Source organism: Theropithecus gelada, chromosome X, assembly GCF_003255815.1.
Source record: "Theropithecus gelada isolate Dixy chromosome X, Tgel_1.0, whole genome shotgun sequence".
NCBI classification, from domain to species: domain Eukaryota; kingdom Metazoa; phylum Chordata; class Mammalia; order Primates; family Cercopithecidae; genus Theropithecus; species Theropithecus gelada.
The window spans coordinates 106,852,550-106,870,136 of record NC_037689.1 but is presented as its reverse complement, the minus strand read 5'-3'; the positions used below and the strand labels follow the sequence as shown (position 1 = coordinate 106,870,136).

General features: G+C 34.3%; 1 non-coding gene across 1 annotated transcript; it reads right to left on the bottom strand.

Annotated features, from left to right (window-relative positions):
* Window positions 1–13,823: 13,823 nt before the first annotated feature.
* On the bottom strand, window positions 13,824–13,928 carry LOC112616685. Its single transcript, XR_003117722.1, has one exon. It is a non-coding gene; the product is annotated as a U6 spliceosomal RNA (small nuclear RNA).
* Window positions 13,929–17,587: the final 3,659 nt, after the last annotated feature.

Sequence of the window (17,587 nt, the reverse complement as noted above, 5' to 3'; positions counted from 1 at the left end):
GCTAATAATAAAATGGAACATACACAGGAATATGCCAGTATCACTATTCTTGTACTTCGAGGCTGTTATTAAGTAAAATAAGGGTCACTGGAACACAAGTACCATGATGTCAATCGGATAACCTACATGACCACTAAGTGACTAATGGGCGGGTAACACAGACAACATGGTTACACTGAACAAAAGGAAGATTCACGTCCCAGCACTGCAATAGCACAAGATATCATCATGCTACTCAGAATGGTGCACAATTTAAAACATGAATTGTTTAATTCTGGAATTTTCCATTTCATATTTTTGGACTTCAGTTGACCTCAGGTAACAGAAACTGTGGAAAGTGAATGGCAGATAGAATAAATGAATAAAAAGAAAAATAATGTTTACGTTTTAACTCATTTCAATCAAATCCCAGTAGTTTTGGGGGTAAGGGGATCTGCAACAAAGAGATTATTAAGTTGTTTGGAAAAAATAAACAAAATAAGATACTGAAGAAATTTTTGTAAAAAATAGTTAAAAAGAGAATTTGCCCAACCAGGGATTTTTCAATGTCAAAAATTAAATAATGAATCATTAAAATGGTATCGTACTATTGAGGAAGGAGTGGTAGGGCCATAGAATAAAGCAGAATGTCCAGACAAGATATAAATACATATAAGCCTTTAATATATGATAAAAACAATGTTTTGGATCAACCACTGACAGTAGTGAAAGGTAGATTATTCAATAAACAATGTAGTGATAACTGGCTAAGTCATTCTTTCTTATGTGTACTACAGTATCTCTGGAGTTTTGCCAGTCTCTTGTGCCAGAGATAATATCTCCACATTCAAAGATTTTATATTTACAGATTCCATTCTCCCCTAAATAAATGGTACGATGTTACACTGCTCTGCACCTTGCATTTTTCACTTAAAAACATACTTTGGATATCCTTCAGCATAACTCCAGATTGAGCTGCCACATTCTTTTCCATAACTACATAGAGTATTCCATTAGATAGATTTACCATAATTTAACTAGCCCTCTGTTATGGCTGTTTCCAATATTTTGCTGATAAAAACTATGCTGCAATTATTATTTCACACAAATGTAACTATTTTTACAGGATAAATACTCAGGAGTGGAATTTCTAAGTCAAACTACTTGTTCTTTTTTATTTTTGTTGTATTATTTCCAAAATGCCCTCCATAGAGAGTGTGCCAATCTAAATTTACACCAGCAATGTATTGTCTTCACTGATTCCCTTCACTGTTTCTAATACAGATTGTTATAAGTTTTCTGATCTTTACCAATCTGATAGGTGAAAAATGATATCTGACAGTTGTTTAATTTACGTTTCTTTTATTTGCTTCTTTTTCCGCAAACTGTCTAGTCATAATTTTTACATATTTTTCCTAGTATATTGTTGATCTGTTTGCTTATTGACTTGTAGGAATTATTTATATAGTATGAAAAATTGGCTCACCATTTGGAAAAAAATTTCAGCCCAATATCATAAGTTAAAATGAATTCTATATGGATTGAAAATGTTAAGAGAAAAGAAGAAAGAATAAGATGCTGCTGAATATATATAATATTGTGCTGAGGAAAGACTTCCAAATATGGGGCCGGGCGCGGTGGCTCAAGCCTGTAATCCCAGCACTTTGGGAGGCCGAGACGGGCGGATCACAAGGTCAGGAGATCGAGACCATCCTGGCTAACACGGTGAAACCCCGTCTCTACTAAAAATACAAAAAACTAGCCGGGCGAGGTGGCGGGCGCCTGTAGTCCCAGCTACTCCGGAGGCTGAGGCAGGAGAATGGTGTAAACCCGGGAGGCGGAGCTTGCAGTGAGCTGAGATCCGGCCACTGCACTCCAGCCTGGGCGACAGAGCGAGACCCCGTCTCAAAAAAAAAAAAAAAAAAAAAAAAAAAGACTTCCAAATATGAACTTAAAGGCAGAAGACATAAAGGAATACATTAAACTATATCCAAATTTCAAATTTATGTAGGGAACAAACCAACTATAAACAAACTTAAGAAGCAAACTATAGCTAAATATGTGCACATGTTGAGGTGAGAGACAGGGAGAGAGAAATTGAGAGAAAACAAACCTAGTGAAAGTGATGAAGAATACAGACAAGTGGTCATTATACATCTTGAGCATCCTGCATTTGAAAATCCAATATCCGAAATGCTCCAAAATCTGAAATATTTTGAACTCCAAAATGACATTTAAAAAAATGCTCCATGAAGCATTTTGGAATTTGAATTTTCGGGATTGGGATCCTCAACTGGTGTAATGCAAATATTCCCAAATTAGAAAAAAAATGCTTCTGGTACCAAGCATTTTGGGTAAGGGATACTCAACCTGTACTACTCTTGCAACTTTTCTGTAGCCTTAAAATTTTTCAAAATAAAATGTTGAGGAAAAGTAATATTAAAAATAATCAATAGAAAAGGTCAAATAATAAAAATTTAGAATTAGAAAAATTAAGCAATTACTACAGTGTAATAGAGATTCTCAGAAAAAAATGTGTTATAAAGTTATATGCAATAAATTGGAAAATCTTTAAATAAAAATGGCAAACAGCAAAATATAATGCTTGAAACATAGATGACAACCAAATGAATAATATCCTTAATATAGAATGTGTTCTTATAAATTAATAAGAAAAAGTGCATACTCCAGTACGTGACAATAATGGGCAGAGAATAAGGTCAAGCAATTTACAAAACAAGAAATACAAATGACCAACAAACTGTGAGAAAAAGTTCAAACAAATTCAACTTTGTTAGTAGTCAAAAATGAAAATTAAATGACATACCATTTTCTGTGCATATGGTTAGCAAAATTTAGAAAAAAATAAAAATGCTCAATGTTGAATAGATGGAGGAAAATGGGTGCTATTTTGAAGTACTGGATGGTGAAAAGGTAAATTGTCATAACTTTTCTGGAGCACTATTTAGCAACTTGTATCAAAAATCTTCAAAAGTTCATGCCATTTTACTTTGCAATCTTTTCTCTAGAAATTTATCTAAGGAAATAATTGGAAAAATGTTAAGAGATTTGTGTACAAGGATGTCTTTCATATCATTATTTTTAATTCAAAAATTAGAAACAACTTACATTATAAATAAGAATTTGGTTAAATATTTTATTTAATGCAGTGGACTATTATAAACCATTAAAATGCATATGTACATGTATACATAGAAGGATGGATAGATAAATACATATGAAAAGATTCACAGTAAACTAAGTGAAAAAGTTATGCACATTATGATCACATTTGTATAAAGAATAATTCTGGAAGAATATGTACCAAAAAGTCAACAGTAGTTGACTCTGGGTGATGAGATTTCACTCACTTTTTCTCTCCTTTTGCTCATCTATATTTTTTAATATTTATAAGATAAAAATATGTAACTAGTGTGATTAAATATACAATATCTTTATGTGCAAATTATTTTTATAAATAAATATGAAAAGGCAACAATATCAAGGCAAAATAGGCAAGAGACATAAACAGGTAACTTAAATAAACAGTACAATAGACAACAACAAAATAAAGAGTGCTAAACATCTCTAGTAATTACATTAATACAAACAAAAACAATAGACCCACTTTTTTGCTTCTAAGATCAACAAAAATGATCAAGTGGATGTAAGAAATAGCATTCCACTATGAAACGTGGCTGTATCCAATGATAGAAGAATTTTTAAGGGAATTTTGTCAGTAAGAATAAAACACTTTCAAAACATGCATACCCTTTAATCCAATGATTCTACTTCCAGAAAATAATCAAAGGTAAAATATATATACATATGTTTAAGACATGCCATTTGACCCAGCAATCCCATTATTGGGTATATACCCAAATAAATATAAATCATTCTATTACAAAGACATATGCATGTGCATGTTCATTGCAGCACTATTCACAATAGCAAAGACATGGAATCAACCTAAATGCCCGTCAATGGTGGAATGGATAAAGAAAATGTGACACACATGCACCGTGGAGTACTATGCAGCCATAAAAAAGAATGAGATCATGTACTTTGCAGGAGCATGGATGGAGCTGGAGGCCACTACCCTTAGCAAACGAATGTAGGAACAGAAAACCAAATATTGCATGTTCTCACTTATAAATGAGAGCTAAATGATGAGAACACATGGACACATAGAGGGGAATGTACACTGGGCCCTATCATAGGGTAGAGAGAGAGGAGGCGGAGGATCAGGAAAAGTAACTATTTGGGTACTAGGCTTAATACCTGGGTAATGAAATAATCTATACAACAAACACCCATGGCACAAGTTCACCTATGTAACAAACCTGCATGTGTACTCTCAAATTTAGAATAAAAGTTAAAATAAAATAAAATAATAAAAAAGAATATCCAGCAAATTGTTGTTTATAAAAGTAAGATATTGTAAACAATCTCAATCTCAGTTGGTTAAATTATGATAAATCCACACTTTAAAGAAATGCTTTGCAGCTGTTAAAATTCTTATTTTTATGTAACTGGCACAGAGAGTCAAAATATATTTCTAAGCAGCAAAAAAAAAAAAAAAAAAAAAAAAAGTAGATCATGTATATGCTACAACATGGATAAATTGAAAACATTATGCTAAGTGAAATAAACCATATACGAAAGAATAAATACTGAATGATTCCATTTATATGTAGTATCTGGAATAAGCAAGTTCTTAGAGACATAAAACAAAGCTTACCTGGGGCATGAAAGAGGGAGAAATGGGGAAATCAGTGTTTAATGTGTACAGAATTTCTGTGTGGGATGTTGTAAAAGTTCTGAAAATGGAGATAGTGGATGGTTGCACAGCTTTGTGAATGTACCTAATGCCACTGAATTGTACATTTAAAAATGGTACATTTAAATATGGCAAATTTTATACATATATATATATTACTACAATAATACAGCAGATCACAAATATTTATGTAAAGCATGATCTTATTTTGTACCTACCCATATGTGTGTATATAATCACTCAAAAGTCCATTTGACTAAGCACCACATGTAAACAGTAGTTTTATGTCAGGTGGCAGCTTTGTAGGTGATTTTATATTATTTATCCTTATCTGTCTATATTCTCTTCTTTCATGAATATGCAGCACATGTGTAAGAATATATTACAAAATTAGAAGTGCTACATATCTGATAAATACAGAATTAGAAAGAAATCTTTAAAAATTTAGGAAAAATACAAAACAAATATAACTCTCAGTTAACTTTCATTTCTCAAATAACAAAAATTACTCTGTATTAGACTTTGGAAGCAGGTTCTTCAGTTTATGTTTACAGTCCCTTTATCAACTTATATAAATCTATCCACGCTAAGCCTTAAAGTTTTACTTCATTAAGTCTAAAGTCTTCAAAATGGAAGTTATTAGTGTAGATCTTTATTGTCACTTTAACTTACTTTCATTTAACTCAAGGATTTCTGTGCTTTGCTTTAAAATGAATATCTCTAAAATCTTAACATTATTTGGCAGATAAATATTTATGATCCTCTTGGCTTCTAATTTAGATATTGCATTGATTTGAAAATTATGTTTATATTAATGAACTTCAAATTAAAATTTAGTGAAAATGAGAGTAAATAATGTGTCATTCATCATTCGGTCAATCAATAATATTTATTGAATGTCTAATACAGCAGTGAACAAATCAGGCTTAACTTCTACCTTCATGATAAAGTAAAATTTCAGTTGAAATTTTAAGAATGAGTAAAAGTAATCAAAGTTACAGGAAGAAGTAAGAAAAATATGACTCCAGGATGACAGAGTAGGTTGTGTAAATTTTCAGAAGCAGGAAAATCTTGAAATGCTTTGAGATCTGGTCTAGAAACTTTCATGTCACTGGTATCCAATGATCCGCATCATCTTTTCATTAGCTTTTGAAACTTTCATCTTAAAGAAAATCAGAACAGAACTACTCTTTCAGATTCACTTAAGCTTTTAATAGAAAAATAAAAATGCCATGGATCTGGGGAAAAGGTTGAGTGTTCCATTTAGGGGAAAAATCAGGCTAGCAGTGGATTATTTGTACAAGATGAACTGCATTCAATGTGGCTAATGCTGTTTTCCAGAAGTTTGATTATGGAACATAAAAATAAAATGAAATAGAAAAAGGTTAAGGCAGATGCACTTCAAATAGGATACAATAGTTAATACAAGTACACACTACAAAACGGAAAGCACTTACCAGTAACCCAAATGTAACCCATTATTAGAGAATGCATTCCATAGAAATGGTTTTAATAGTAGTCATATCCAAACAAAAAGATACATCTTCAAAAACATACACAAAACTATGGAACATGATTTCGGTACAGACAGACAAGTACTATTCATCGGCAAGGCTATATCTGTAAGTGCACAGTGAATGAACTGGAGCCTAACCAATCCATTTACTGTGTTATCCTCATGATTGATGCGGAGAGCCAAATGATTGAGTGAACCAGAGCAATCAGCATCAATCTTGATGATGACCGAAATGAACAAAGTGGCTGTACCTAACTCAACAAGTCATCAAGTCAAGTGAACAAGTGCTTTTATAGCATTGGCTATATGCCCAGAAATGTTCTAGATGCTGTGAGGGCTACACAAAGTTAAAATACATAGCCTGTGCCATAAATTAACATGATTTTGTTGGAATCACAAGTTCTAAATACATAAACTATCAAAACATATAAAGCTAAATATAGAGTACACTGTATTATACATGCCGTATGACTTCAGAGATTGGTGTGAACTAGATTGAGTAAAATTAAATTGGCCATAAAAGAGAAGATACAATTTAAGTTGTCAAAGAGAAAGAGAGAAGAACTGTAGTACACATTTGCTGAGTGCCTTCCAGGAATCCCATTTCTCTCTTCTTCTGACAAACTTCAATCTTGTTTGGAAAACCATTCCATCCACAATTTGTAGCCAAGTGGTTCAGACAGAGTTGACTTTAACTCCATGTGTGCATCATAAATGTCTAAAGTCAATCAAGATATTCTGTCCTCCTGGCACTAGTGACTGACTTAGGGAAAGGTAAACCGAAGCCTAAACTAATTCATGCATCTTATTCCTCTGGGCCCAGTAATTAAATTGAAGCAGACACTGAAAGGGTCTTATCAGAATAAACTTTTGTACATTTTTTGGAAATGCTAGGACACAGATTCTCTCTTCTACCAAATAGTGTTTTATGGGGATACAAAGCTTATAGCCATTAAAAACCAAATCACGTGTGTGGTGAAAGGAGACTGTGTGGTCTTTGACAGTTGGTATGGACACCATTGAAAACAGAGTGAAAGAGATTTAATCTGGAGCCTTGGCAACATCACTCAGCCACTAGATCAATCCTTGCCTAAAGCCATTTTCTCTGGATTTTTTAGTTAAATGAGCTAGTAAATTCCCTTTAATATTAGAGACAGTTTAACTTGATTTTTCATCATGTGCAATACAGAATCCTAACTGATACAAGAACATTAATAACACTAATATAGAGGTAAGGATGAAGTCAAGTTTCATCCAACAATTCACCTGGCAAAAGTAAAGGATTCATCTTGATGAATACTGGACAATCATATCAGAAAATGAGGAAAGTTCATATTCTAGAGAAACTTGAGTAACAGGGACAGGATTTTTGACTTGATTTGTGAGACAATTTGAAATTATGATTTGTTCCTGAAAAAGATAATGATTTGAATGAAGTGGTGGCCTAGGAATATTGATCAGACTGAGATGAGAAGAATGGGTTGCAGGAAAAAGAACAAGAAGGGAGGGAAATCCTTCAGGCGGAATTGAGGCCTAGGTTTATGGTGGTGATGATGGAATAGAGAAAAAATAGATGAGAGGCAATAAACTATTGGTTAATAACATGGGTTCTGGAGACAGATGACCTAATTTTGAATCTGGATTCTGCTATTGCTATTTATTATCTCCATCACCCTGCTTTGGATACCAATCATATCACTTCTATCCAACTATTCACATCATCTTTCAATTGGCTTTTGAAAGTTTAATCTCATAAAGATTATGCATCCTTGGATAAATTACACTTTCTGACTCTCAATTATCTCATCTGCAAAATGGGGATAAAATAGCACCTAATCCCTGAGGTTATTATTATGATTAAATGTGGAAATACATGTAAAATGCTTAGAAGAATGTCTGCGACATTGTAATATTCAATAAACGTTCCTATTATACAAACACTTTTCCAAGGCAGAATCTAAAGTACCTGGCGACTGACTGAAGGAAACAAAAAGAGGCAAAGAGAACTAGATTAAGATACATGTGCTCTAACTCAAGGTTTGCCACACTAGCTGTAGTGAACTTGCACAATTTTCTTGGCCTTGTTTGGGACTTTGATTAGTCATCTGTAAAAATATGTATTTGTATTAGATGATCCCTAGGGCTGTCTTCAGGTCCAATATATTATGAGTTTATAAAATCTAAGTATTGTTATATCATAAAAATTTATAAAACAATTTGAATGCATTAATTTAAACTTTTTAACAACCCTGTGAGATAGACCATTTTACAGATAAGGAAACTGAGGCTCAAAGGATTTTAATGACTTCTTCAAGCATGTATAGTTGAAGCTAAGACTTAAAGTCAGAGTTTCACATTTTGAGCAACATGCCATTTATTATGACCTGTTATCTTCAATTTAAAATGCCAGGATTAGTGTGGGAGCTATAGTGTTCCTGAACCCTTGGCTATCATAGAACAGGCCCGTTTTCTGTTGGTAAATATAGCAGATGTGGTAGGTACAAACAGCATCGAAGGGCCTCTAGATTATTGTAAAATATTCTCATTTCCATGAGGGCAGTAATTGTGGTTCTAAGGAGGAAAGGGGCCTTAAAGAAGGTTGGCTTCAACAGGGAATGACCCTTCGATGAGATCTAGGCATCATTATAATGCCACAGTGTACTATATACAGAGAAAATGTCTCTGAGATAGACTAGTAAGAAATAGCATAAGTAGGTTAGATTGTAGAGTGTGTAGACAGCCATGTGTATGATAATAATGAAGGTTATATGTTAGAACAAAGCCATGTTAGCTACGTGGTAACCTTTTTATATTTACTAGGCCAGCCTCGGGTGATGGCAGGAGAGGAAAAGCCAGTGGTCATTGCACATTTAAATATGAAGACTTAAGAAAATACAATACTGTAGGCCAAATGTAATGCCCTGGAAATGAATACAAGGCCAAGATCTCTAGGGTGATGCTTTCTTAAATAGCATCTGTTCCATGCAGAGAAAAAAGAGTGGGCACTCCAAATTCTCCAGAATCCACAAGGACTCTTTTTAATAGTTATAGGATACACAGGAAGGCTGGGCTACCCTTTTACAAAATGTCATCAAGAATTTTGTATTAAAAAGGAAAAACTATGAGGCAAGATAGGAGAAAAGGCAGACTGTTGCAGATTCCACTAGAGTAAAAGAAAATAAGAAAAGTTTGACAAATGGGCCAGGCCTATGACAGTGAAACAAAGAAAATTGGAGGCAACTTAAAATGCCAACTTGAAAATAATTTACTGATACATGATTTTTGTACATTTTTAAAAGAACATGTGATATTTTGTTACATGCATAGAGGGTGTAATGATTGAGTCAGGTTATTTAGGGTATTAATCACTTCCAGTATTATCATTCCTATGTGTTTGGAACATTTCAAGTACTGTCTTCTAACTATTTTGAAGTACCTAGTATATTGTTATCTATAGTCACCCTACTCTACATTAGAACAGTAGAACTTATTCCTTCTATCTAACTATATATTTGTACCCATTAACCAACTTCTCTTTATCCCCTTCCCCCTGACATATCTTTCCCAGCCTCCAGTAACTAACATTCTACTCTCTATCTACATAAGATCCACTTTTTTTAGCTCCCACATGTGAGTGAGAACATATGATATTTGTGTTTCTGTGACTGGCTTATTTCACTTAACATAAAGTTCCATTCATGTTGCTGCAAATGACAGAATTTAATTCTCTGTATGGCCAAGTAGTATTTAATTGTGTGTATGTACCACATTTTCATTATCCACTCATCCATTAATGGACAGAGGTTGATTCCATGCCTTTGCTATCGTGAATAGTGCAGCAATAAACATGGGGTGCATGTGTCCCTTTGATACACCAATTTTTTCTTTGAAATAAATACCCAGTAGGGGAATTGCTAGACTGTATGGTAGTTCTAGTGTTTTATTTTGGAGAAAACTCCATACTGTTTTCCATTATGTCTGTACTAATTTATATCCCTACCAAAAGTGTATAAGAGTTCCCTTTTCTCTGCATCCTCACCAGCATCTGTTATTTTTAGTCTTTTAAATAATAGCCATTCTAGCTAGGGTAAGATACTATCTCATTGTGGTTTTGAAAGAACAATTGACATGTATAGGGAGGGGTAAAATGTAACTAAAATACGATATACACATATATATTTTTTCTAGAAGCTTTAAAAGGAAAATAGCTGAATTAGAATATAGGCCAGGATGCAAGGATAGACTTTAAGCAATTTGGTAGAAGGAGAAAAACCAACCACTTTCAATGCCAAGGTACATATAGACAACAGGCAGGCCCAACCTGGACAGATAAGTAAGCATGTTGCTATGTGTATGAAGGCAAACATACAAAGTTTATGAATATTAGAATCTAGAATATTAGATAAGGAAAGGGTAATAAAAATTCTGTGAGTGGAAAAATGAAATTTTTAAAATGTAAAATGTGTTGATAAATTTACAGGCCTATAGTCATTACAGAAAACTTGATAGGAATAATACAATTTTGGCCACAATATAGAAATTAAGTGATGTAATTTTGAGAGGCCTTCAGTTATCCACAAACTGATCAAATATTTTGTCAGAATGAAATGTAAAATTGAGGTTTGCATAAAAAGTATGGCTACTTACTATAATAAGATTTGTAGGATTCAAAAGAATATGGTTTTGAAAGGATATAAATATCTATAGGAGATACTATATAATAGTAATTTAATTTTACATACTAGCTTAAGCAAGCAAGCCGGAATTATCCATCACTTGGTTATCCACCTTTAGGAGAAAGAGTGACAACACAATGTAGTTACTGCTGTTTCAAAAATATATTTTCACAGATTGAAAGCCCATAGGAATACTTTTCAAAATCACTTCAAAAAGACCAAAAATACACACAGTGTATCAAAAATAATTTAGCCGTCAAACAAAATCTAATTTATCCATGGCTATATGACAAAGTAAACAGCTTGGGGAGGTAGGAGGACAAGGGGAGCATTTTTTTTAATTAAAAAAAAAAAAACTGCCTACATGCAGACAAGAAATCTGTAAATGTTGGCCAATAAAGTAAAAGAAATAATAATAATTTCAAGGATCACCTTATAAGACATTCGTAAATTAATACTAAAAGTTTTTCAAAGACAACAAAATCAGGAAGTGAGCTACGGAATCAGTGGGGTCACTTAATGATATAATCAGGTGTGAAAGAATGGTATCAGAGAGACCCAGTGAGATATTGTGGTTATTGTCTTTACAGAGGAAGCTGTTAAGGAGAATCTTTAATCCGTCTGAAATTTGAAGTAGCAGAGGCATTCAATCATAAACAGCTAAACAGGCAAGTTCTAGACCTGATGGTAAATAATATACACATCAGGTGCTGCTTACACGATGTTTTGAAGAAACTCAAAGGTAAAATGGTGTTTTAATAGCTTCAAGTCATGAACTATTCCCAGAAACAGAACTAGAAGATTTTCAAGATGACTAAAATCCACCAACAAAAACCTGGACCAGAAAAACCTCCTTTGGGGATTCTCTTACATAATTAGCCACTTGATAAAATAAATAGCATAAGCGTAATACATTTAGGAGCAAGAAGCAACCGGGCATCTATGTTTTAGATGCTATAGAAGTCAAACATGTTGCCCTTCTATTCCCAAAATCCTCTACCCTTGCCTCTATCAGTATACATTCCTCCCAAAGAACTGACACTCTCTGATAAGCTTTTAAAGATTTTCAAAATATTTTCAAAAATTAAAATAACCTTCACCAGGATGAGAAACTTGGCCAGCTTTTTTATCTTTACAATTTTTGGGGGGCGTCAGGACTTCTCTAAAGAGCAAAAACTTCCAACCCCTAGAAAAGTTTCTGATAAAGCAAAAATCATGGCTCCCAAAAAAGAGTGATCTTGCCAACAGAGGCTCTGAAATATCTCACAGATTTTGAAATTCACATCTTTCTGGTAGTTCATTCCTGTATTAATTCATCAGAGAAATAAAGCAACAAACTATCAGTATAATTAGTTATTATAAATTTACGAAATAAACTCAACTCTACTTCCAAAGGATATAAGAGCATGTCATTCACATTGATGTTTACATTTTTTTCCTTGATTGCACAGTTGACCTTTAGAGGCATTTTCCATGAAACTGTTTATCATTCGGCTTCCCATTTTGGCTATCAAAAATGCAACTTTATTAGACAACATCCTTCTTATGAATTTTAAAAATCATTTATCATAGATTTAACCATCTTCTAACTCTTCATGCACCAACATTATACTTTCTTACATTGAACTTTTATTTTGAGATCATTGTAGATTCACATGCAATTGTAAGAAATATACAGAAATATTCCATATACACTTTACCTGCTTTCTTTCAGTGGTAATGTCATGCAAAACTATAGTACACTATCACACTAGGATATTGACACTGATACAGTCCACCTACTAGTTCAAATTTCACCAATTTTACTTGTACTGTTTTGTCACTATAAAGATCACACATGTTGCCATTTTATAACCACATCCACTTTTCTCACACACCCTTAACCTCCAGCAACCATAATATGCCCTCAACATTTATAACTTTGTCATTTCAAGCATGTCATGTAAATGGAATCATACAGTATATACAGTATATAATATTTTGGATTGGCCTTTTCCATCCAGCATAATTCCCTGGAGTTTAATCCACATTGTCATGTGTATCAATAGTTTATTTTTATTGCTGAGTACTATTCCATGGTATGGATGTACCATAGTTCATTTAACCACTCACTTGTTAACAGACATCTGAGTTGTTTCTAGTTTGGAGCTATTAGGGTAAAATTGCTATGAATATTTGTATGCAGGTTTTTGTGTGAACAAAAAATTATCATTTTTCTGGGATAACTGCCCGTACTGAAATTTCTGATTTGTGTAGTAGATGAATGTTTGGTTTTCTAAGAAACTGCCAAATCATTTTTCAAAATTTTATATTCCCACCAGCAATTTATCAATAATCCAGTTTCTCTGTGTCCTTGCCAGTAACTGATGCTTTACAACTTTTTATTTCAGGCATTCTGTTAAGTATGTAGTAATAGCTCATTTTTGTTTTAATTCACATTTTCATAATAGGTAGTGATGTTGAACATTTTTTAATGTGCTTATTTGACATTCATATATCCTCTTAGGTGAAATGTCTATTAATGTCTTTTGAATTGTTTGTTTTTCACTGTTGAATTTTGAGAACTATTCATATATTCTAGATACTAGTCATTTGTCAGATGTAGAGTTTGTGAATATTTCTTCCAAGTCTATGTAGCTTGTCTTTCTATCCTCTTAACAATGTCTTTCACAGAGCAAAGTTTTTTAAATGAATGAAGTCCAATTGGTCAGTTTTTGATTTTCTAGATCGTGCTTTTAGTCTTAAGTCTAAGAACTCTTTTCCTACCCCTTGATCTTGAAGATTTTCTACTATGTTATTTTCCTAAAAGTTTAATAGTTTTATGTTTTTCATTTAAGACCATAATCCATTTTCAGGTAATTATTTTCTTTTTTCAAATACAAAATGTTTTACAAATTTGCATTCATCCTTGTGCAGGTACCATGCTAATTTTCTCTGTATGAGTCCAAATCTAGCATATGTACTGCAAACTGAGCACCACTTTGAGGCAATTTTTTTTTTTAATAAGGTTAAGTCAAATTTTTTGTTGTTGTCTATGGGAGCCAATTGCTCCACCATCATTTATTGAAAAGTATATTCTTCCTCCATTGAACTGCTTTTACACCTTTGTCAGAAATATGTTGCGCATATTTTTGTGGGTCTATTTTTAGATTCCATATTCTCTTCCATTAATCCACACATCTGTTACTCCACCAATACGATGCTCTCTTGATTACTGTACCTATTATATAATAATTGCTACTATAAGATAGAATGATTTCTCTCACTTTATTCCTCTTTTCAAGATTGTTTTAGCTATTATAGGGCTTGTGTTTTTCTATATAATTTTTAGAATAAGTTTTTTCTATATTTTAAAATCTTCACTACAATTTTAATAGAGATTGCATTAAATCTACAGATCAATTGTAGAGGACTGACATTTTTATTATATTAAGTCTTCCAACTCATTAATATACCATATTCCACAACATGGTACATTGTGTCTCTTTCTTTTGGTCTCCATGGTTTCAGATGAGAAATCCTCTGCCATTCCAGTAAGTGTTCCCCTATAAAGGCATCCCTTCCCTGTGGTCGATTTGAATGTGCTTTTGGCCTTTAGTTTTTAAGTGTTTAATTGTGACATGCCTTAGCATGGATTTTGGGGGTTTATAATATTTGTGGTTTGCTCAGATTCTTAAATCTGTAGATGTATGCCTTTTGTCAAGTTTGAGACATTTGGGGCCATTATTTTTTTCATATGTTTTTATTTTTTTTTCCTCCTTCTGGAACTCATTGAGTCACTGTATTTATCAGTGGTATGTTTTCCATAATTGCCCCACAGGTCCATATGCCTCTAATCAGTTTTTCTCACCTTCTCTCTTTTGTTCAGAACATGTACATTCTATTTACTTGTCCTCTAGTACATTGTTTCTATATTCTTTCATAACCACTCTTACTATTCATCCCATCCAGTGATTTTAAAACTTCAGTCATTGTATTTTTAGTTCTGTAATTTACATTTGATTCTTTTTTAAAACTTCTCTTTTATCAGTAATGTTTTTCCTTTTAAAAATGTGACCAAAAAAATTCAAACTGGCAAGATGGCCAAATAGGAAGAGCTCTGGTATGCAGCTCCCAGCAAGATAGACGCAGAAGGCGGGTGATTTATGCATTTCCAACTGAGGTACCCAGTTCATCTCACTGGGACTGGTTGGACAGTGGGTGCAGCCCATGGAGGGTGAGCAGAAGCAGGGTGGGGAGTCACCTCACCCAGGAAGCACAAAGGGTCGAGGGATTTTCTTCCCTTAGCCAAAGGAACTGGTTACAGACAGTGCTGTGAGGAATGGTGCACTCGAGTCCAGATACAGCACTTTTCCCCTAGTCTTCACACACGAAAGCACCAAAAGCAATGGCAACAAAAGCCAAAACTGTCAAATGGGATCTAACTAAACTAAAGAGCTTCTGCAAAGCAAAAGAAACTATCTTCAGAGTGAACAGGCAACCTACAGGATGGGAGAAAATTTTTGCAGTCTACCCATCTGACAAAGGGCTAATATCCAGAATCTACAAAGAACTTAAACAAATTTGCAAGAAAAAATGAACAACCCCATAAAAAAGTGGGCAAAAGATATGAACAGACACTTCTCAAAAAAAAAAAAAAAAGACATTTATGCGACCAATAAACATATGAAAAAAAGCTTATCATCACGAGTCATTAGAGAAATGCAAATCAAAACCACAATGAGATACCATCTCACACCATTTAGAATGGTGACTATTAAAAAGTCAGGAAACAATAGATGCTGGAGAGGATGTGTGGAAGTAGGAATTCTTTTACACTTTTGATGGAAGTGCAAGTTATGTGGAAGACAGTGTGGGAATTCCTTAAGGATCTAGAACTAGATATACCATCTGACCCAGCAATCCCATTACTGGGTATATACCCAAAGGATTATAAATCATTATACTATAAAGACACATGCACACATATGTTTATTGTGGCACTGTTCACATTAGCAAAGACTTGGAACCAACCCAACTGCCCATCAATGATAGACTGCATAAAGAAAATATAGCACATATACACCATGGAATACCATGCAGCCATTAAAAAAAGAATGAGTTCATGTCCTTTGCAGGGACATGGATGAAGCTGGAAACCATCATTCTCAGCAAATTAACACAGGAACAGAAAAGCAAACACCGCATGTTCTCACTCATCAGTGGGAGTTGAACAGTGAGAACACATGGACACAGGGAGGGGAACATCACACACTGGGGCCTGTCTGGGGGTGGGGGGCTAGAGGAGGGATAGCATTAGGAGAAATATCTGATGTAGATGACAGGTTGATGGGTGTAGCAACCTACCATGGCATGTGTATACCTATGTAATAAATCCCGCACGTTCTGCACGTTTATTATTATAACTTAAAGTATAATAATAAAAAATTATCAAAGTAATAAGAGCCATTTACGACAAACCCACCACCAATATAATACCGAATGGGCAAAAACTGGAAGCATTCTCCTTGAAAACCTGCAAAGACAAGGATGCCCTCTCTAACCATTATTATTCAACATAGTGTTAGAAGATTTGGCCAGGGCAATCAGGCAAAAGAAAGAAATAAAGGGCATGCAAATAGGAAGAAAGGAATTCAATCTGTCTGTGTTTTCAGATGACATAATCCTATATCTAGAAAACCGCATCATCTCAGCCCAAATGCTCCTTATGCTGATAAGCAATTTCAGCAAAGTCTCAGGATAAAAAATCAATGTGCAAAAATCACAAGCATTCATATATGCCAACAATAGACAATTGACCATATGTGGAGAACCAAGGAACATAATGAGGCCGATTGGTTGCTCCTAAGTTCATTGGACAAAATGATGAAGAAAATGATGAACTCAGGGATTCTAACTCACAACTTCAGAAGCAAATACTGAGCCTCAAATCTGCTAAGATTGCCCTAAGTGAGAACCTTATCTCCTGTAGAGAAGGAGCTGAAATTGTGGAAAAACATACACAAGCTCTTATCATGCGAGTGGCTGACCTGCAATGAAAGGTGCATGCACAGCCTCGTCAGGTGTCTACCGTTAAAGTCAGGACATTGATTGGAAAAGAATGGGACCCTGAAACTTGGAATGAGGACTTGTGGGAGGACCCTGGAAAGGTGGGAACACTGAGTTTGTAAACTCTGATGAACCTTTTTTTGCCAGAAGAATTAGCTTCCCCATCCCCAGTAGTGGCAACATCCCCTCTCTGGCCCATGCTTCCATCAGCCTTGACACCTTTGTCTGAGGAGATAAACCCTGTGCTGTGTGAGGCAACAGTGATGGCCTCCCCTGAGGCAGCTGTCAACCAAGATAACGTTGATTATCAGGAGCCACCCCCAACACCCCTGTTTGCTTCCAGACCTATAACTAGACTAAAGTCCTGGTGGGACCCTGGAGGTGAGGTTGAGAGTGTGACCCATGAGGAGGTGTGCTACAGTCAAAAATAACTGCTTGGATTTTCTAATTTATGTAAACAGAAATCCGGAGAACAGGCATAGGAATGGATATTAAGGGTGTGAAATAATGGTGGAAAGAACATAGAGTTGGATCAGGTTGAATTTATTGACTTGGACTCACTAAGTAGGGACTCTGCACTTAATCTTG